The sequence below is a fragment of the Trichosurus vulpecula genome, chromosome 8 (genome assembly GCF_011100635.1).
Source record: "Trichosurus vulpecula isolate mTriVul1 chromosome 8, mTriVul1.pri, whole genome shotgun sequence".
Lineage (NCBI taxonomy): Eukaryota > Metazoa > Chordata > Mammalia > Diprotodontia > Phalangeridae > Trichosurus > Trichosurus vulpecula.
This window is the reverse complement of record NC_050580.1, coordinates 195,406,656-195,429,461: the sequence shown is the minus strand read 5'-3', so window position 1 is coordinate 195,429,461 and position 22,806 is coordinate 195,406,656. Positions and strand designations below refer to the sequence as shown.

The 22,806-nt window shown below is 38.6% G+C and overlaps 1 long non-coding RNA gene across 2 annotated transcripts; it reads right to left on the bottom strand.

Annotated features, from left to right (window-relative positions):
* Positions 1-3,823: 3,823 nt before the first annotated feature.
* On the bottom strand, positions 3,824-21,100 carry LOC118829090. Of its 2 annotated transcripts, XR_005008984.1 has the most exons (4): positions 20,951-21,100; positions 18,450-18,541; positions 14,718-14,756; positions 3,824-12,096 (listed from the first exon to the last, which is right to left on the bottom strand). It is a non-coding gene; the product is annotated as an uncharacterized LOC118829090 (long non-coding RNA). The 2 variants fall into 2 exon arrangements; XR_005008985.1 differs by lacking the exon at positions 14,718-14,756 and having other exon boundaries at positions 20,951-21,079.
* Between the last annotated feature and the right edge of the window lie 1,706 nt (positions 21,101-22,806).

The window sequence follows — 22,806 nt, the reverse complement described above, 5'->3', positions numbered from 1 at the left end:
AAGAGGTGGCACCTGAGCTGAACATTATAGAGGCAGAGATGAGAAGGGAGGGCATTTCTGGTGTGGAGTACTACAAGCTCAGCATGAGTAAACATGCAATATAATAATCTCAAAAGCTAAGTGATCTTTGCCTTCATTGAGACACATGGTAGCCAGGACTGGGGAAACAGTAGTCCCACTTTACCCTGTTCATTCCACATCTGCAGGATCACGTTGAGTTTTTAAATTTTATTTTGATCTTTATTGTTATTTCTGTTTTAAGTTCCAAATTCTCCCTCCCACACCCTCTTCCACCCATTGAGAAGGCAAGAAATAACCACTATCCATAGGAAGTCATACAAAACATTTTCACATTAACCATGTTGCAAAAAAAAAAGAAAAATAATGAAGTTAAAAACAAATGCTTCAATTATCCATTTCTGAAGGTAGATAGCATTTTCCATCATGAGTCTTTTAGAATTGTTGTGAATCATTGTATTAATCAGAATTGCTAAGTTTTTCACGGTTGATCATTGGTACAATATTGCTGTACCATGTACAATGTTATCCTAGTTATGTTCAGTTTGCATTAACTCGTACATCTTCCCAGGTTTTTCTGAAACTATCCCCTTCATTTCTTTTAGCACAATATTCCATCACATTCATATACTGTAACTTATTCAGCCATTTCACAATTGATGGCCATCCCTTCAGTGTCCAATTCTTTGCCACCACAGAAGGAGTTGTTATTTTTGTACATGTAGGTCTTTTATCTTTTTCTTTGACCTCCTTGGCATATAGTTCTTATAGAGGTATTTCTGAGTCAGAGGGTATGCAGAGTTTTATCATCTTTTGAGTATAGTTCCAAATTGTACTCCAGAATGATTGGACCAGTTTACAACTCCACCAACAGTGCAGTGGTGTATCTATTTTGGGGGAAAAATTCCTTCCAACATTTGTCATCTTTTTCTGTCATGTTAGCTAATATGATGGGCATGACAACTTCAGAGTTGTTTTAATGTGCATTTCTCTAGTTATTATTCAGAGAATTTTTTCATGACTTGATAGCTTTGGTTTCTTCTGAAAATTGCCAGTTCATGTCCTTTGACTTTTTATAAACTGGGGAATGGCTCTTATTTTTATAAATTTGGTTCAGTTCCATTTGAGAATTTTTGAGAATTGATACCTTTATCAGAGAAACTTTGTGTAAACTTTGCCCCATTTCCTGATCTCCTTCTAATTTTGGCTGCATTTGTTTTGGGCTAAACCTTTTTAATTTAATCAAAATTATCCATGTTATGATTGTGTTTAGTTTTAAGAAGCATACTGGTGAATTGTGATGTCTAGAGAAGGCCTACCATAATGGGGAAGAATCTTAATATGCTGTATGAGGATCAGTTGGAGAAACTAAGGTTGTGTAGCCTTGAAAAAAGAAAACAATGGAGATATGAGTTATCTTGTGGAAGAGATTAGATTTATTCTTGAGCACAGGGCAGAATTGAGAGGGACAATTTGCAGAGAAGCAGTTGATAAAAGGAAAAAATTCAAAATGGGCTGCCTTGGGAGGTAGTGGATTTCCTCCCTTCTCCCCTTCCCCACCTCAAAGATCTTTAATCAAAGTTGGCTGACCACTCCATCCACCCCACACTCCAGAGAATCGCTCTACAATATCCTTAAGACAGAATCCCTGGTCTTCCTTTCACTAAAAAACTGATGAAAGATGAGACTCCTGCCCTCACTGACCTTAACTTGTTTCTCTGTCTGCCCCCTACCAGAGAATATTTAAATGGATTTTGTTCATAATGCCCTTTTATGCCCTACAATATATTATGTTCCCACTTTAATTATTTTTCTGATGACATTATCAATTACTAAATGTTCCATTAAAATATATCCTCTATGTTCCAAGTGGTATGCCACTGTGAAACGAGCATTGGTCTTGAAATCAGAAGACCAGGCTCTGCTCCTTTAGCTGTAGAGACAGTTACTTTTACCATCTACTTGTTGCAACAATCTGCTAGCGGCTGCTGAAGGGGTGTAAGACCCACCAACAACCAGCACACAGAAAGCTGCCAACACAGGTTCTTTTGATCTGCTTTACTAAGGAAAGCAACGTTAAGGGGTTAACAGTCTTATTTTAATCCAGCATACAAATATCATTCACTTAGTTCAGGGGGAAAAGCCAGCACCCTGATCTTCACAGCAAATACAAATTCCAAACATCAACATACTGACCTTGTCTGATTGAAATCTTAATGCATAGTTGCTAGGGTTTAACAAAGTCCTGACATCTGGGTTTACAAGCTGGAGGGCTCTTAACTACAGCTGCCCAGAGTCTCCACGTCACACCTTCAAGAGTGACAGCCCCAGCAAATAGCTCTGTTCTCTCTTTTTATACCCACTTTAGCCATCATCAAACGGCATCTGAGCCACCAGAACTCAGGCTCCTACTATTGGCTCTGGTCTTAGCAACTCCCCTTAGAACCCTGAAACTTCATGCCCACACAGGCTTAGCACCTAGTAGATAGGGGTTTGGGCCTGGGTTCAGCACCTAGTAAGAATTAAAGACACCCAACTTAATGAATATTACACTACTTTACAGGGCTATTGTGAAGAAAGTGCTTTAACTTTACAATACTACGTGAATGTGAGCTATTCATACAGGTGGTCTGGTCGAGTGTTCCTTAGGTGCCTGCTAGCATATTCTGGGTTACAGAGAAGGGCAAAAACATGGTCCCAGCTTTCAAGCTTAGGTTAATGGAAGATACAACATACAATGTACATAGAAGATATATACAATGCAAACGGCAAGGCATTAGCCATGGCAGGGAGGTGAGGTGTGGACCTAAAAAAAGCTTCCTGTAGAAGATAGGATTTGAACTTAGTCCTGACAGAAGCCAGGGAACAGCAAGCAGAGGTGAGAAGGAAGAGCATTCTCGCCTTGGGGAACAAGCAGAGTCAAGGGGGACAGAATGTCACGTTCAAAGAACAGCAATAAGGTTAGAAGAGGTGGATTGGAGGGTAAAGCATAAGATTAAGAAAAGGTAGAAAGGTCGTGAACGGCTTTAAAAGCCACACATGATGTATTTGATCCTGGTGGGGACAGGGAGTCACTAGAGTTGATTGGGTAGGGGGTGAGTCAGACCTGCACTTCAGAAAAATTATTTTGGCACCCTGAGCAAGGGACGGACTGGAGCAGGGACAAAGCTATTGCGTTAGTCCATGGATGAGGAAGGCTGAGTTTCACGGACATATAGTAGAGAGATTGTGAAGTTAGAAATGACAAACATATTCAACAAGGGAATGGATTAAGCATTTATAGAGTATTTACCATAAGCCACGCATTATGACAAGTACTTTACAAATATTAACTCATTTAATCCTCACCAACAACCCTGAGATAAGTGCTTTTATCCCCATCTTTTACAGATGAGGAAACTGAGGCAGAATTGCCCAGGGTCACATAACTAGTATCTTGAGGCCATATTTGAACTTGTTTCCCCCCAGTCCAGGTCCCAGAGTTCTTTCCATGGTGCTATCACATAGTTTCATCAACAGATTGGATATGTAGAATGTAGCAAGTCAGCCAGGAATGGGTAAGCTTGGATGACTAGGATGGAGGAATCCTCAACAGTAATGGGGAAGTCTGAAGAGTGGAGATATGCAGGAGGGGAGAAGAAATGAGGTCTATTTGTAAACATATTCCTTTCTTTGAGTCATCTTGTTCCTTAGGAACTTTCTTTTGACTTTTTCATTTCCCAAAACTCCCAACTTCCCCTTTCACAATCATTTGTAGAACTACTGAAGGGAACCCATTCCGAGTAACAAATGACACAGAGGCAAGTTTCAGTGCATTCTTGGCCCATGCTGCTTTATTGCTAAAAACCAAAAAACAAACCCCAAAAGTTTTATACATAGTTGCAGAGTTTTCAACTTAGGTTTTTAAAAACAGTTCAACTTTATACCATCAGAAGAATAAAATCTGTCCTTCAAACCCCCAAAGATGCATAGATATAACAGCAAGCTGCCTTTTCCAAAATTTCAGGTATGAAATTCTAACAATGAGAAATCCTAACAATATTACCTTGTAAAATACAACTGTGCAATAGAGTAGAAAGATTACAGTGCTGCATGTGCAAACAATAAGTAAACAATTTTTTCTGCACTAAAGAAAGCCAACAATTTAATATCTAGAGTATGTGAAATGAGCTCTTCAGTATTGGGTCTTTCTAATCTAATGCCAAACTGTTTATTTTACACAGAATAGTTGAACAATTTAAAAGCAGTTACTTCAAGAAGGAAGATTGCCGTGCACTGCTCTAGTTTTATTTTGGATACTTTTCCCCACCACTAGAAAAGACAAAACAACCCAACATCTCACCAATGGCGCAGCACATATATGCCTTTGTTTTCAAGGGAAGTTTCACTTAGAAGGAAGGCCTTCTGTTTATGAGCTCTTGTTTTTCAAGAATAATTCTGAAAGTTTTGGAGTTTCTTGACAAATTTGAAGATAAAAGGAGTTCCATATACCAGTATTTACTACTCCCTTTTAGAGCAGTGGGTTAATGAAGGGTGGTGGGTTATTGTATTCTCAAGCCAAAATCAATAAACACTTAATTTTCCAACTTCATTTCACAGATGTTCTATCAATAACTGGCTAAGAGAAAAACTAAAGAGGTTTGGGAATAAACTTGCTAAGTACGAACTGAGTGGTTCAATTCTGAGCCATTTGAAGGTTACTTTTATCCTGTATCTTGGAAGATAAAGTTTCCCCAGCAATATCAAGATAAGTCCTAAAGTAAGGTTATGCTAATTTGAGGGAAAATCTTTGTAGGAAAAATTATAAGTTTATTGTCACCTCTTTAGCTTGTAGTAGATGATTCTTATCTTGTTTGCTATTATCACATATGCTTCTAGGGGTTACACTAAAGGCCCCACAAAAATCTTTTATTCCCCAACATTCTGAAATGTTACAGTGAATAGAAGTACATCTAATTTTTTTCTCCCTAAATAAGGAAGTTAGTGGCCAATCTATTTAATGAAATTAAGAAGTATAAATTCACCTCGAGGGGCAAGAGTTCTTTATGGAATTTAATTGGAATGACGGATCAGACCATTAAGGGTAAATAATTTTGTGTCTCTGGCTCTAAAAATCTATTTCAAGTCACATAAATTCAAAAATACATCAATGTAACAACTAAAGAGAAACAAAATCACAGATGTAACAATATTTTCAGGTCAACTCCTGCAAAATGGAAGTCTCCTTTGCTGCAGGGAGCCAATATTATTGCTGGTCGACACCAGTACAATTCAGTACAGCTGCCTTAAGCGGCAAAAATTACCCAAAAATACTGCACTAAAAAGCTACTAACACCTGAAATGTGTGCACTGTGCTTATTGATTTTATTCACCTCCAAAGTACTAGTTTTACTGGGCTTACACTCAGGCCACTTTTGCCTTGTTTAATAGACCCAGTTATTACTTTCTATAGTACAGTTGGGCCTTACCCTCTTACTCCTTTTGAAACTCTGCACCTTTCTGACTGCTACAATTGAGGCAACTAAGAAATCATTCATTGACACAACATGCTTCTTGGTGCATGCCCTGTTATTAAAAAAAAAAAACATGCTTAGGAGACTCTCATAAACCAGGTAAGAGGTTAAAACAAAAGGCGAGTTCTGCTACTCCCTCCTCCAAACAGCCCAAGTGTCATGCTGCTGTCCTGGTTTATTCTCTAGCCTCCCTGTATTGATGGAGGCAAGCCATCTTTTTAAGAGAAACAAGAACTGAGGTTTCAAGCAGTAAATTCAAGCCATTAGTTTAGTAGTTACTATTGCTTTGTTATATATAAATGCATATATCAGTTTTCTAGTAATTATATGACGCTAGACATTTTCAATCATGCATAATTAGGACTCTAACTCTACAGGACTGGGATTGTGGGCTTTGAGCCACTGTTGCTTGTATGGTCTTCATGCATTTTTCCATGTTCATGCAAAACAAAACCTCTGGATTTCAGAGAGATTATGGGGCTTAGCTAGGGTACATGCAATTTATTTTCAATGAAATACTGCAACTGAGAGAAAACTTGGAAACATTTGGGAAAAGCAAATGACAGTTTTAATCAAGGTCTATCCCTATGATGCTTCTCAATGGAAGAACAAAGCTAGCAAATAAAAAGGTAAAATTTAGGATCATTTCACACTGGTACAGGGGTGACTGGTATGCAAATCTACTCCCTTAAGGGTGGGAACGATAAGGTAGCAGAGATAAGAACCATATTAAGAAAAGGAAATATACAGCCTTACTTATCATGGATTTTCCGGTCAACTTTGTGACGGTTGTGATACCATGAAAAGATGAAGGTGGTATGTTGTGGAGATTCTATTAAGTGGTTTCTTTTACTAACACTGAAGAAAATTACATACACATCACTCCTTACTCTCCTGTCCCGCACATGCCCTGGAAAGATTTATTAATAGCGTAGCTAGTACAATGTAAACAAGTTAAATCTTCGATGCCTTAAAATTTGGTGTAGCCCTCTCCTAAAAACTGTTGTGACAAGTGATCCTTTGGCCAAGATTATTCTAACAGCCAAGCATGTTCTAAAAGAAACTAGAGGCCATTTGCCTTTACCAGCAGCACCAAGAGAATGTAAACTCCTCGAAGGCAAAGACCTGACCCTATTTTGCATAGTGCCTAGCATATTGTAAGTGCACACTTCATACTTAATAAGAGCTCACTCATCAGCGTGAAACCTAAAGAAAAGGGGGATGCCTACACCCTTGAATGTAATAAGCTTATCTGAATCCCATCCATTCACTGCATATATCTGGTCAATTTTAGCATTTAGATCTATATTTAATGTGCCTGTTCTACAAAGTCCTTTATATAGCATTAAGCGTACACCTGTGATCAAGCCAGATCCTGAAAACTTCTTGGCTATTCCAACGTGTCTAATGGTGACACTGGGGTACACACTAAAGAGAGAGCAAAAGGAATCCAGGTAGTGCATTCCTTTTGTGAGTTGAGGGATGGTTATTTATTTTATAAACAGTCTTATCTTTTGGGATCACCAAGTAAGAAAATTATATTCAAGAGGCACAGCTTTCTTGGCTCTCTCCCATCTACCTTGCATTTTTTCTCCTGCATTCGCATATAGGCATATAATTGAACATCATGAACCAAGGGAGACTGTAACTAGCTTATACAGAGATATAGTTATTTTCCAGGCACTAGATGGCCAGAATGAATTGTCCACACGGACAGGTGGTATGAGACAACAGAAAAATTATCTTGGTCCTCACTTCTGTCTTGGCTCCAAAACTGGGACAGTGTGCTGGGAGGTGGAGTGGTTTTCTACATTAGAGGATAAGCTGTCAGAAGCCATGGCTCTGGCTACTCTTCCATTAAAAATATGGTAAAAAACAAAAAAGAAATTCACATACATAAAACCTTTCTCACAAGTGTTACTGAGAGCTTTCTTAACCACAAATACAGAAAACGCAAACACTAAATTTAAGCTTTTTTCTTAATCCTAAAAAAAAAAAAATATGAATTCAGGAAACAAGGAGAAAGCAAAAAAAACTCCGTGACGGAGGAGCTATCCTCAAAGTAAAGTCTCAAGCAGAAAACCTACTTGGAATGCCTTAGTGAGACTCCAATTTATCTTCCAGAGAGTTCAACTCAACAGTTCCTTCCTGGGGAAACAAATGGGATTTTCAGTCTCACATATCAAAATGTCTCTCTCCAACACACGCACACGCGCACACGCACACACACGCACACGCGCACACGCACACGCACACATGCACACACACACGCACACGCACACACCCCCCACCCTCCCACCCACCCCCTCCTCCTTCTCAAAGGAAAAGAGCATCTTTTATATATATCAGCTACCTAAAATATGTTTACTTTCATGCAGCTCTGTCAAGGACTGAGCACCACACCCCACCACAAGCTTGAGTGGTAACTTACTTTACTATACAGGTTTGCTAATTCAAGTTAGTTACTATTACATGCAAAACAGTTATTGCTACTAGTTTTATCCTTTTAAAATTATTAAATCATTTTATGGCTTTGTTTGCATCAGGGGCATTCCCCCTGCATACTGTGCTATTTTGCATTCCTGTTTCAGAGGTATTTTTTTTTTTTAAGAAATGGATTCTCCTAAGCACTATCCTATTTGAATCAAAGGCCTAACTACTTGAGTGTAGACTAAGAGAACCTGAACCTGGTCCCCAGAGAATTGCTACAAACGGGCCTACTTACTTACTCAGCGCTGTTTGCTCATGCAGTGTTGCACATGATCACATTTTTTACTGTTTGTAGAGTCCATGTTTCATAAAACCTGGATTATCTGAGTACTCAGACCCTCCAATCACTTCAGAAAAGCCACCTTGTCCAATTTCTCAAGGAAGCCATTTACAGACAGGAATTGCTTTACGAAAGAAAGATGAACTATCCTAGGAGTGACAAAACTGTTTACTTCCGGGAAGGCAGGGAAAAGGGGCCGTACAAATCTGAAAGGTATATATCCTTAAACTGCATACTGCAAACATAAGCAAACGCTCTCTTTTACTTCTCACTACATGGCAACCTGTCGAGGTTCTATTTACCTATACATCCAATTCTCAAAATGCAGATCAAGCAAGAGAAGTAGCAAGAAAACCACGTTTAAAAACCAAACCAAACCCCACAGTGGACTGAGAAGTGGGGACAGCCTTAAAACATACTTTGACTCAACCTTTACAAGGGCTTCCTGACACAGCCCAGAGACAGTGACCTGCAGACAGGAAGTGTCAGTCTACTACCCTTGAGTTAACAGAGCACTTCATGGGAGGCTCCAAAGAGTACCCAATTAAGATATACGAATTATACTGTGGTTCTGTTCTGTCTACATACAGAAATGAAACAGGATTAAGCTACAAGACATATCCGTACAAGGACATAAGAAGAACAATCCCACTTCATATAAGAAATACAATCCAAGAGCATTACCTTGGAGGGGGTGGGGATGGGGGATGGTTGTCCATAGTTTAGTTTGTGGTTAAGACTGGACACAGTCACATTAGGTTTAGAATACTGCAACATTATATGAAGGTAAACTATCCCCAAGCATATTCTTCAAGGCTTCTAACCCAAAAGAATTCTATTTTTAAGCTAGCCCTTTTAGTTTGTCAGTTTTCCCCAGGGAGAAGATACAGGTTCAGAACTTTAAGAAAAAAGGAAATTTTTGTATTTTCCATATTTTTGTTACACTATTGGTTATTATTATTATAAAGAATTCTAAAATTACTACTAGGCTCATGCACTGGCCCCTAACATGGCACTACATTTCTCTACAAAGCATTAATGCTTATGAAACTATACATATTATCAAAATGGAAGACATTGGTGATTTTGTTGTTCTCAAACAACTTGTAACATTATTTTGTCCACAAGTATTAAAATATATATATATGTATATATGTAATTATTGCACATATCCCTTGTTTGTTTTAACTTTTCAAAAAGGAAAATCTCCAACCAACGAGGACTGGGAGAAGAGAAGGTATAGCAATAGGCCATAGATGGTGCTGCCTAAAACTACAGCCAGGAAGGAAACTGCAGAAAGACAGGCAGAAAAGAAATATAGAGGGTGTCTTAAGAGAGTATAAGGCTAAAACAACTGATCATAACACAAATTTCAGTTCTAATGAGATTTTGTGAAAGTTGTAAATAAGGCAGGAATCTATTTAAGGAAAACTTTACAGCGAACTTATTGGCTATGAATTCAGAGAACTCTAAGGAATCTAAATTAGTAGGTCTGATGCCCAAAGGACCAGAGTGGATCTGTTGCAAGTTTGACAGAAGAGGTAAAGAAAATAGGATGGCCCTGCTACCTGCCAGCTGATCTTGCCAGAAAGGCTACCAATAATAAGACATTAAAGGGAATGGCAGAGAAACAAAGATTTAAAACCTTTCTCCCCATCTTGGTGGCACCTGTAGTAAGTATGACCCCTTTAGTAAGGTGTTTCCCCAACAACACTGGTCTTTATCTTTACAGAGTAACAACAAATGAAAAAAATAAACAAATGACTGGGAGGTCTGCTGTACTGAAGAGAAAGATTCCTAACTACTATACACATACAACTTTCAAAAGACATGACTACCTATGTAGAGTATCTCAAGTCTTAGTGGAGTTTTAAGGTATTAAAGCTTAAAACTGCACAAAGACTTTGAGAATGCTGTACTTTTACTACTAGCAAATCTCAACTATTGCCCTTATAAAATCAGACTTTCATCAGAGGATAATATTCCATTTGGGCAATTCTTGTCTTTAACAAAATTCTACCCGAGCAGAACAGTCTGATTCCAGGCTCTTCACTCTAGCATCATACCAGGGTGCTGGATGTGCACATTCCCAGAAACACAAAGATGCAACATAAGGTCTTAATATCTGACAAGTTTTACACTGATTTCTTCAGCCATATAAGATAAAAAATAAAAGAGGGCAGATGTTCTCCTGTACTAGTAACAGGTCACCCCTAACTCTGCTGTGCATCTCTCAGGTGCAGGAGCAAGGAAGGATTTCAGCTGCCAAGGGTAGTGTTGGTTTTCCCACCTTACTCAAAGGAAAACAAGCTATTCCATATTTGTTGCCTGATCTAGACATGAAACTACTTTGTGGAGGTTTTTTTTGGGGTGGGGTGGTGGGGGAGGCGAGATGTCGGATGGAATGTAGTCCCTAAATTTCTTCTAGACCTAAATTCACCCTGCTTCAAGCCAAGTTTGATGGGCCTTATTTTGAGGCCCACCCTCTGGTGGGATGCTTCAGTTTCAACCACGGAAATCATTCTCACAGCCATCCTGAATTGAAGGATAATGTTCCCATGATGCTGCAAGGGATGAAAATACAGAATGTCACGCAAATACATCTGTCCGATGGAGCCACACAAAATATTTCTGCTTTTTGCCTCTCAAGTTGAAGTTGTATGGGAAAAAACACTTGCTTCCCTACTGCCACTCCTTTTCCATTCTGCTATATTCATAGTTAGCTACAAGTTTGACCTGGTATTTTGAGCATACGTTGGCAGACCCCTTGTTCCAGTTCACTCTTGCCCACAGCAGTATGAAAATCCAACTCCAGAATGTCCCATAACACTCCACAAGGAAGAAAGATGACAGCAAGCCATATATATCCACAAGAGAGCCCCCATTTTTGGTAAGATCAAAACTTTTTGTTCTCTGCTTAGTCAGAAGTCAATGAAAACTGTGTTCCAATGGACCCAAGAATGTATTCATGGTTTCTGCTTCTGTACAACCTGCTCCTTTCTTGTGAAAATGGAAAAACATCTTAAAATGGTATGAAGCAACCAAATGTTACCGGCCAGGTAAATGTTACCGTCTTGGAAGAAATCTTTCTTCTCACTGATAAATGTAGATATACCCATGCAGAACATCTTTGTTCAAAGACCATGTTTTCTTTATACACATAAAAAATCCAGGGACATACCATACATAAGCTGCTTTACTTACCACATCACATGAGTATCTACAAAGTTGGCCCTTTGTTCTGGATTGAGAAATCTATGTAATGGAATTAATTAGGATTCGGATATATTATTTTTAAGTTTCTTAAATGTACTTTCCATATTGAAATGCAAGATTTCTTGTTGTAATTATGCATATTGTGTAATTTTATGCTAGTTCAAACAGGATACAAGTGGCCCCTGCAGACATTTTGACTTCTTACTGTGTACTCTTGTAAAACATAAAGGGCAAAGAACTCACAAATGCCACCATCTAAGCACCTGGCACCAATTTAAATATTATGCTTCTATTTGAAAAAAAATCCCTTTTCTCATCTAAGCAAATAGCTGCTGAATGCCAACATCAATTGCTTCTTTTTTCCTGGAAGAATTGACATGATGCCAGCCAGATGGCACCTTGGGGGAAGCCACCTAACAAGTTAAATGTGCTGGATTTGAGAACTGGAACACGAAGCGAAGAAAATTTTTCCATTCTGGTCCATGGAGTTAAAGTAGAGAGGAGATAGGTCCACATGTCAAGACCAAGGACTGCAGTTACACAAAAGACGCAGGACCACCTGAGAAAATAGTGAAGGATCTAAAAACACAAAAGAAAAGTAGGATGATTAGGATAGTTATTTCAGCTTGAGCTTATCACACTGGTAAACGTTTATTTCTATAACACACACACACTGCCAAAACAGTAAACAAAATGTGACTTGTAGAAAAGCAACTAAGCAGTTAAAGAAAATATCCTACATTTACAGACATATCCACAAATTATAAGCATTGATATTTTCCCACATGTAAACCTAAAATACTCTCTTCCTCTTAATTCTGGGCCCAACTCAATACCTCCCCTGTATATACAGGGTACCAATGGGCCAGCTCTACTGTCCAACTAATTGCATACAACAATCTGGGCAGTAAGTACTCTTCCCATTTTTGTTTCCCTATACGGAATATTAGATTGAACTTAAGTGTTTATAATTTAAGATCCTGTTCAACATTTTTGAGTTTGTTACAATCATACTGTCATTCAGAAAAAGGAGATTATGAAGAACTCTGTTATCTATTACAAAATGGACATCTTCCGTGACAGTAGAACGCACTTTGGAAGAGCAGATGTCTCCTTGTTTTTATGCCTGCCTTAATATTCACAATGAGACGACCACCAAATAACACTGCCTTATTGTATCTTTCAAGGATATATGATTGATGGAAACAGTATGGTGTAATACTCTTAAAGCACTGGATTTAGAGCAGAGGACTTTCATTTAATTCCTAACTCAGCCAATTACTACCTGTGTAACCCTGGACAAGTCACAACCTCTCTAAGCTCAAATCTTGTCTTCTGTGAAATGAAGGGAGGGTGGGGGTGGAGTTGAACTACAACGAGTCTTTAAACTCTGAATCTACAATCATACGACTTCACATATCCATGAGAGAAAACTTGTTGGAAGTTAGTTATTAATGCTGCACTTTGTTCTACCAAGTTCAATGCTTTTAAAAAGTTGATAGAAAATAAACAAGGCCTCCTCCATTATGGAGGTGTGCCCAAATCTTGCAAGGTTTGTAGAATAAATTTCCTTTGTTTCTCTTAAAAAAAAAAAAAAAAAAAAAAAAAAAAGAAAATAAACAAGAATTTTGTATTCTATGTATCCTTCTGTCAGTTAGATGGGTTTAAAGATAAGAGCGTGCTATAGGATACAATTGTGAAAGTCTGTCCACTCCCATTTCATACTTTCATCAAAGATGATGCATGAATTACAGAATCAGCAAAACAATATGAATCACTACAACAAGCTAAATGTTTCTAAGAACAAAGCAAATGAAACTGAATAATGCGAAATTATAATGCCCAAGCCTGGCTACGAAGGAAGGATATTAGAAAACATCTGCATTGGGGGGAGATTTGGACTAAAGTACCTCTGAGGCAAGAGTCTAGGATTCTACTTTGGTTCAGCTGCAAACCAGAAAACAGTGAGAATATTCTGTTCTTTAAGCAACCTGCCCAGGGTCACACGGCTAGTGAGGGTCTAAGGCCAGATTCAAACTCAGGTCTTCCTGACTCTAGGCCCAGTGCTTCATCTGCTGAGGCACCTAGTTGCCTCTATTTGGTCTTTAGACTATTACAAATATATACACTGAAGCCTGCTTTAAAAGCCCGGGGAAAAAGAAAACCTGAGAATTATGAAAGACTCATCAGGAAAATGTGCAAATCCAGCAAAAAACACAATGGGTGAGATGAAAGGAAGGGCAGGCTGGGTGCAGGGTTTTGGCACTCTTTGGGATGCTGACAAGACTGGTCACCTCTGGGTTGCAAGGGTCCTTCACTAGCCGGCGCTTACTCGGGCTAATTCAAAGCCCACAAAAGTTGTTTCCCTTATTCCCCTTTTCTTATACGGTGGAACATTCTTATAGGCCAAAGAGACTAAATCCCTTCTGCAAGATGCATTTTGCTTCTATTTTCTGCGGTTCTTGACACCGTTTTGTCATGACAATCCATATAGTCTCTTGCTGTCTGATTCTGAATTTCAAACTGAAGCACCCAGCTTCAACACTCAGTCACGTATGAAATACACGCAAATAACGAGCATATGCAAACAAACAAAAGCAATTCGCTAGAAGGAGAAATAAACGTCTAAGCCATAACTACTGGGAAATGGCTGTCATTAACTTTAGGTGGTATGATGGAACACTAGCTTTATAAAGGAAACACATGAAAGGTGTAAGAAGACACAGGACTTGGTGCTGAAAAACATCACATTTCCTATTTCTCTTTGTGTTGCCAGTTCCTGATTTAGGGCTCTGCAAAGAGTAGTCACACCCATGTGCAAGATGCAATTTGCAAGAACTAGTTGAAACAGCCTATTTATTCAACAGATGAACCTAAAATGGGAATGACATTGGTGTCTGGTTAAAGAACAAAACACTAAGTTACAAAATGAGCATAAATTGTTACTTGTTGTGCACCTGCCTAGAACTATACCCCTGAGAAACTCCACGTCAAAGACACGACCTAATTAATCCCCACAACAGCCTGATGAGGTAAGCAAGTAAAAATCACTGTTATCCTCACTGTACAAGGGGGAAACAAAGGCATCAAAAAGAACTTGTTTTGGGTCATGCAATGAATTGGAAGGAGGATAAAACTGAACCTGGATCAATGATTTATTACTGTTAGAGTTCCCCAAAACAAAATCCAGAGATACCTACAGAATGATTCAAATCAAAGTCTTTTTTCTTCTAAAGAACCTGTAAGACACAAAGAAAAATTATACCTAATGAGGACTGATTAAAAGTGGGAAAGAACAGAAGCTAGTAGATATTAGTGTTAGAGAATGACTGTTGAAGAAGGGGGGAAAAGAGACTTGGGGATATTTTTGAGACAGGAAATTCTGATTGTGAGAGAAGACAGGAGGGAGGCAATCTGGGTCTATCACTTGTAAAGTGTTCTCTGAAATGAGGTCAAATTGTAGAAAGGCCATTGGCGGAAGAAATCTTTACCTCTGGCACAACGGCAGTTGGCAATGATACACGCCACACCAAATGAGCTCTATTTTGAAGTCAAAATAAGCTTTCAAACTGGCTGTTCCCAATCAAGAATTCCAGTTTCCAAAATTAACATTAAATCCTTTCATCTTTGTAGATCACCACAAGAAGTTAATCATTTGTTTGTTTGAATTTTTACAAGGTAATGTAACAGACTACAGCACTGATTTCTGAAAGGGCCCATTCCCACTTCTGCATTATACTTTGTATAAGCAGCTATGGCCAATTTTATACACTATGGTTTGAGTCATATGCCCAACTTACTACGACACTATCTTTAATCCCTAGCCTTAGCCTCAACAGCAAATATCTTGAAAGGACAGGAGGTTAAAATCAACCTCTTTGCAGCGTTGAGTTCCTACTATCACTCTTCTGTGTTTTTTGCTCTCACCCCACTTTAGAGAAAGATTATCTTTCTCTAAGAATTGGCAAATTCTTGTTCTGAGTTATGTAAATGCAGAACAGGAAAGAGAAAGGTAGCAATGCTGCAGTTAGGTTTCCTATAGGTGACTGAATGGATAAAAATTCTTTGAGTAAAAGAAGATAAAGAAAATATGAAAGGAGAAAGAAGTGTTTTCCGCTAACCTTCTTATATACTTCTTGTTTCTGGTCGATGGGTATAAGCTGCAAATGGTTCCTGAAGCAAACTAGGCATCTATTACCCTTACACTATAAAAGACCTCTAAAGAAAATATAGTGTAAGAGGAAAGATAATGCCATAGGTAATGCTTTCAAGCATCAACCTAGTTAATAACATAGGCTCTTCCCAGAAACAGTACTATTATCTTCACTTTCTTGTATAACCTCTAAAATCTCCCTCACTTCTGTTTGAATAATTAAACAATTTAATAAGGCAGAAATCATTTTATGTTCTGGAAAGAATTTAGTGCATTACTGTTATCTAATAAATAATTCATAATTATAATATGCTCTATTTCATATGTAGCTAAAAACCTGACCTGGTAACAAAAATCAGTTTTACTTTCCACCAATACAACTGATGCAAGTCAGAACCTCAGTCTTTCTAGTCAAATTCTGATAAAATAATTCACTGCGATTTAGGATAAAAAAAATATTAAAGCTGATCATGAAGTAAACTCATTCTGAGAATATACCTGGTTTTATAACTTTAGTAGAGCAAGGGGGGAAACACCCAAATTACATCCTTCTCAATCTGGTGAAATAAGCCTACAATATATCTTGATTTTAGAAAATATTTGCCCAAACCAACAAATCAAAATATTATATATAATGAATATATATAAAATAGATATGAAAAAATCATAGATCACAGGGCCTCTATATCTTAACACTAAATGTTGTTGTTCAGTTGTGTCCAACACTTTGTGACCCCTTTTGGGGTTTTCTTGGCAAAAATATTAGAGTGGTTTGCCATTTCCTTCTTCAGTTCATTTTACAGATAAGGAAACTGAGGCAAAACAGGGTTAAGTGACTTGCCCAGGTTCACTAATATATTATCTGTGGCTAGATTTGAACTCAAAAAAATGAGTCTTCCTGATTGCAAGTCCAGCACTCTACCCACTGTGCCACCTAGCTATCCTAACTCTAAATAGCAGTGGCAAAAATCAAAAAACCTAATGCTCATACTCTTTAACATCTTAAGAATATTCATTAATATCTCAAATATGGCAATTCATTTATAGAATATATTCTTGAAACAGATGTCAAAACTGTCCCAAATAGCTGATTGGATCTATTCAACTTGGATAACAGGATTCCAAATGCACTGAATTAAACAATTCACCACAGACTACCAAATAAAGTCAAAATCTTCACGGTGGAATTCAAGGCCTCCCATCAACAATCTAGTTTTCCAGCTTTAGAGTTCATATTACTTCTTTCTAAACAGTGTACTCTTCAGTCAAGTACTACCTTGTATATGTCCTATGCTTTCCTGATGCCCTATGTTTGGAATCTCACTCCCCTCCCCCACCCAGTATCCACCTGCTGAAATCCTATCCATTTTGAAGGCCCAACTAAAAATATCACTTACTTCATTTTCTCAGTCTTCTCACCCATAAAGTCCCCCACTTAGAAATCTCATGATTTTCCCTCTACTTTTCTTATATACCTAGGTTCCATTTTGTATTTAAATTATTTACCTACATTTCTTATCTGCCATAACAGAGAATATTATATTCACGAACCTTTGTATTTCCTTCAACACCTAAAACAATGCTTTGTATACCACAAGCTCTTATTAAACACCCAAATTCAACAGAAAGGATAGAGGCAAGTGTCTATAGCATTAAAGGGAAAGAGCTATCATTCAGATATGCAGAATCTAGACATAAAATGCCCTATAAAGTTGGAGTCCAATATATTTCAAACCTCTGAAGCCACCTGTCTATAAGAGTTAAAGTGAGTATGTCATTAACAAATGCAACTTACTGGCAGAAAAGGAAAACAGGACTTTTCAGTGAAAACTGATAATAAGCAATTTGACTACCCAGTTCAAGGGATTAACAACCATATTTTGTATCATGTGTGTGTGCGTGTGTGTGTGTATGTGTGTGTGACAGGAAAGAGGATTCATTGTGCAGAATAATGCAGGCATCTTGCCATACTATGCAGACCACAAATTTAGAATACTATTTCATAATGTCACCCAAAGCACTGCTAATAAGAATTGTTTAGTTGCATGTGGTATGTTAGATACCATGGGGAGAGTTGTACAGAAAATAGTTTCTGCACATAATGACTTTATAATCCAGGGAAGATATAAATATAACACACGGGCAAGATGACTTTAATCTTATTTTTAAAGCGCAACTGGTTTAGATTTAGTCCAACAGTTTATTTTTCCTTTTGGGGGGTCTCTTCTATGAATGAAACTCATGTAGCAGATTTTTTATTTTCAAATTAAGTTTATAATATTAAACAATGTTCACATCATAGAATTAACTACAGCTAAGTAGTTATGATGTCTGTTTTTAGATTAGGGGACTGGGCAGAAACCTTAAGAAATTCACATTTCAAGTCAAGTTTCTGAGCGTAAAAACCACTTTTCTCCTGTGGTAAATTCAGAGGATATCAAACACTTGATATAGCAGACAAAGAACTAGAAATCTTTCAGGTGTATTTCCTGAGAAGTTTTTATATAAGAGCTCGTGTGGTCATCAAAAAAAGCGTTACATAACACTTATTTCACAGGATGTAAGTTCATAACTTAAAACACATTCACATCAACAGTAGGTTTACATTAGTCTTCCGGGCCACATTCTACCTCCTTTATGGTAGTAAAGTAAATAAAAGTTGCATTTTTTTTACTTGCCCATTAGAAACTGTTACTTACTTAGGGCAAACTATCAAGGGAATTGCAAGAGGTTGCTCAAAAGACAAAGATCTTGGAATGGTACTTCAACTTTTACTTACCTACTAAATCCTGAGCTCTGGATTCTGTTTTCCTTTCAAGATGAGGACATCATAAACACTGTAGGAAAATTGCTCTGTCTAGGATAAGGAACCTATGGAAAAAGAAAAAGTGAAAATCCCAGAATTTTAAAGACTTTTAATATACTCTTCACTGGCATTTTATGGATCAGCACAGCTATTCAAATAAACCAATGTATCTATCGTAAGAAACAGCATTATCATGTACCACAGAAAAATCACAGCTTGATAATTATTTACTCTTTACCATGAACTAAATTTACCTAAAAATGATGCTACAAGATTTCTCTTTATGATGACCAAAGAACTGACAGAAAGTTTTCCTGCTTTCTCTCCCTTCCTCCAAATGCACTCCTTTTTTATTCTAAAGGGTCTAAGCAGATATTCATTCTTATGGTCAAGGCCTGAACAGAACAATAATCTATTATTTACAAAAATGCACAGAAATTACTTAACGCTAACAAAGTACAGTTATTCTAAGTATTTCCAGGCCATGCTGAAACAAAAACCTTCCTACTGCAGCACATCATATCAGAAATAATTTCATTCCTTACATAGACACTACTATATACAAGGGACTATTCTAAATATTCTATGTCCTTATATTATGAAATGTCTGTTCAAACAAGTCCTGACAGACAAAAGCTCTAAATAAGGACTATTTTACATAAGCTTTCTTCTGACACAAAAGATTAACAAATAAGAATCTAGCCTTTTCAACACCTTTTTGTAAGGTTTTGTATGGTACAGGTACAAGAGCACTGGCCTTGGAGTCAAAAGATCTGGGTTTAAATCTTGGGTCACCAAAGGCAAATATCTTAACAAATCCATACAAAGTAACAGAACTAGTTTATAATGCACTTCCCGGCAAAACCCAGAGATAGAGAGTAAGTACTATCATCCTTGATTTACAGGTGAATATATTAAGGAATTTAGGAAATTAAGTGACTTCTAGCCACTTACCCCACCCATCCTAATTTAAGGCTCAGCTTCCTTATCTGCAGTGAGAATAGCTGCAGTAACTCCCTCCAAGGGGCATGAAGAACAAATTAAATTTGAGTTACAACGATGCAAATGACTGACTTTAAAGTTCATCAGTTCAGAATCCACAGCATATAATAGAGAAATGTTTATTAATTTCAATTGCAAAAACTACCTTTATACTCCAGTCTGGAGTCTGCAAAAGCCCCTAAAGTCATATGATGAGGGGTGGGGGAGGGAAGCTATAAAGAGAGACCATTACTACATAATAAATCCAATTCTGACTCAATTACATTTTATTATAGATTATTATATATATTATTATTATATAACATATATATTATTATATATATTATAGAAGTTAAACAGTGCATTCTGACAACTCTCGGAATGGCAAAGTAACTTACAGCATAGCATATAGGACCAAGGCCTTTAAATATGTCTTTGGCCTCTCCCTCCAATTTGTTTCTATAGTTCAGACGTGTCAGATCTTTATAACCCCATCTGGAGGTTTCTTGGCAAAGTTACTGGTGAGGTCTGTTATTTCCTTCTCCAACACATTTTACAGATAGGGAAACTGAGGCAAGCAGGGTTAAGTGACTTGCCCAGGGTCACACAGCTAGTGTCTGAAACAGGATCTGAATTCGGGTCTTGGAGACCTCTATCCAGAGCACCACCTGATCCCTTCTCCCACTAAAGACCGACTCTAAATACGGATTCCCTTGCCCCTAAGGCAAAAACCTAGCTGTGCTAAAGTTAATGGAGCCAAGAGCGACCTCAGTAGTACAGCGTAAAACAGCTTTAAAAAAGGTTTGCATACTCAGCACATAAAGGAAACTTCCTGGGTGGTGTCCACATTGCACACGAACAGAATGAAATCCATCTCGGTGACCTCTCAGTGAAAACAAATCTCAAGGTCAATGGGATGAGGGCGGGCCAGGATGATATCCCCATCAACTGGGGAAGGGAAAAGAGGAAGAGGGGGAGGAAAGGAGGAAGGGGTTGAAATTCCGATTGGAAGTGCAAAAATAATTCCAATTAATAATCCGGATGAAGGATACATTTTCCTAGGCCGCAATAAATAACAGGCAAAGCGGTGAGTGACACGCCCAAGCTTTGACCAATCAGGGAGGCACAGACAGGGATAACACAAAGGCAGCCAAGGGCAAGCCAATGAGAATGACGGGAGGCTGATCAAGGAGGACCAGGGGTCAGCCAATGGGCGAGCCCAGGGGGCGGGCTCTCGGGAAGACGACCAATGAAAGCAGTAAAGAAGGCGGGAACGTGGGACTGCGGGGAACGAGTCAATGGCGGCGGTGGGAAGGTGGGAAGGTGGGAAGGAGGTATTCACTAAGTAGATGAGGCGACGTCGGGGAACACAAACCCCCTCTCTCCCCGGCCAGTTGCGGTAGCCCCAACAGGGAGCAGAGCGGACACTTCCTACAGCCAAGTCGATAATGGAAGCGCCCGTAACCGTTTATCCTTCCTCCTCCCAATCTTACCTGAGCTGTCAAGACTAGCCGGCCGCTGACCAGGAATGGCCAGCCCCAGCCACCGCGGGTTCCGGGCAGCCGCAGCCGCGGCCGCAGCGGGAGCCGCAGCTCCTCACTCCGCCATCTTCCTCTCCTTTTCAGCTCCGCCTACCCAGCGACGAACAGAACCCCCCGTAAGCCCCGCCTTTGTATCTGTCCCCGAAATCCGATTGATAGTTGAATTCACCCGTCATACCCGACTTTCCTGTAGTTATTGGTCGAAATCAACGTCGATCAACTGGCCCTTCGCTCCTTTTTTTTTTATCCAATTGGACAACAGGGCAGACGTCACTGGGAAAGGGGATTGGCGGATTACTCAGTTATCCCACCTTTTTCCGCATTTCAGGAGACCCAGCTTGGTGGTTGTTCTCGTGGTAGTCAGGCGGGGGCGGCAACGAATTACTCTCATTCCTGGCTTTTAGAACCTAGCATTTTGTTTTCCCTTCTGCCCTACTGGGCTTTGTGATTCTATTTTACTGATTCCAGGAAGAGTTTAGTGCCTGTCTTGGGGACAGTGCTTTCACAACGCTCCTGCACATGTAAGCGCATCACTGTGCACACTGTAAAGCACTATATAGCTGTGAGTTATCGTCATTATTAATCTTCGAACAAGGAGGTGCGGGTAGGCATGTAGGAGGACAAAGATATTGTAATCCCATATAACTCTTAAAATAATAAGAATTTTCAAACCCATGCCTTCAGGAAGACTCCAGAGAGGTGAAAGCTAAAGGGGAAGCAGCAAGGTCTAACATTTCTTTTTATTCTTCTTTTAATCATAGCTGCTTACTCAGTTGGCTGGAGTGCTAGGGAAAAAACCAGAGAGAATATCTGAGTGGGACTGGCAACTGTATTTCTAAGCATATTCTTTTATTCTGTTAAATACTGTATCCGAGTCATTTAATCTTACTTTCTCATAAACACGTGTAGTTGACTCTGTCCTTTGCATTTACGTTACTTTGTAGCATGAGAATGCAGGACAGCTCTGGAAGCCACATTTGGAGAGGCTATTTTAGTTTATTTTTTCATCAGCAAAAAAAGCCTTCTCTTCGTCTTACCTTAACCCCCTCTTATTGAGAAAGCAAGAAGGGTTTCCCCCCAAAATATTTATAATCAAGCAAAACAAATTCTTGCATTGGCTATTGCAAGAAAAAAAGTCAATCTGCACTCTGAGTCCATTAGAGCCCTCTTTCAGGAGGTAGGTAGCAGGTTTACTCTTGAGTGTTCTTGATTCATGCCAACGAAGCTCTCTTGATTCTAGCACAATTCTCACATCCATCTCTCTTGAGCTATAGTCCCGCATCTTCAGATACCTAGTGGACATTTCAAAGTCAGTATGTACAAAACAGAATTAATTATCTCACCCCCAATCGTCCTCTTTGCCTAGCTTCCCTATTTCTATTGATGGCTCTACAATCCTTCCATTCACCCAGTTCACAACCTTGGTGTCATCACTGATGGTGAGTGAGGCTCAAATGAAGTAATATATCTAAAGGAATTTGGGAACTTGAAAGTGTTAAGTAATCATAAACTTTACTATTATATCTGCTTAGATATATGTAATATTGTTATACTAGAAGCTCCATGAGTGCAGGTACATTATTTAATATAAACTTTATATTTGCCCTGGGCCTACCTAATAAAGTAGTCTCCCAAATTATATGGCATAGTAAGTGCTCAATTTTTGTCAAATCTTATTCCCAGATTTAGTCACTCTCACGTTCACTGCCTTCCATCTTTTGCACCTCCCTGTGTAGGAACGATGGTTTCTTTAGATGCCTTCTCATCTATCTTCCTCGTCAATATTACTTGTGATTATATAGTTAGAA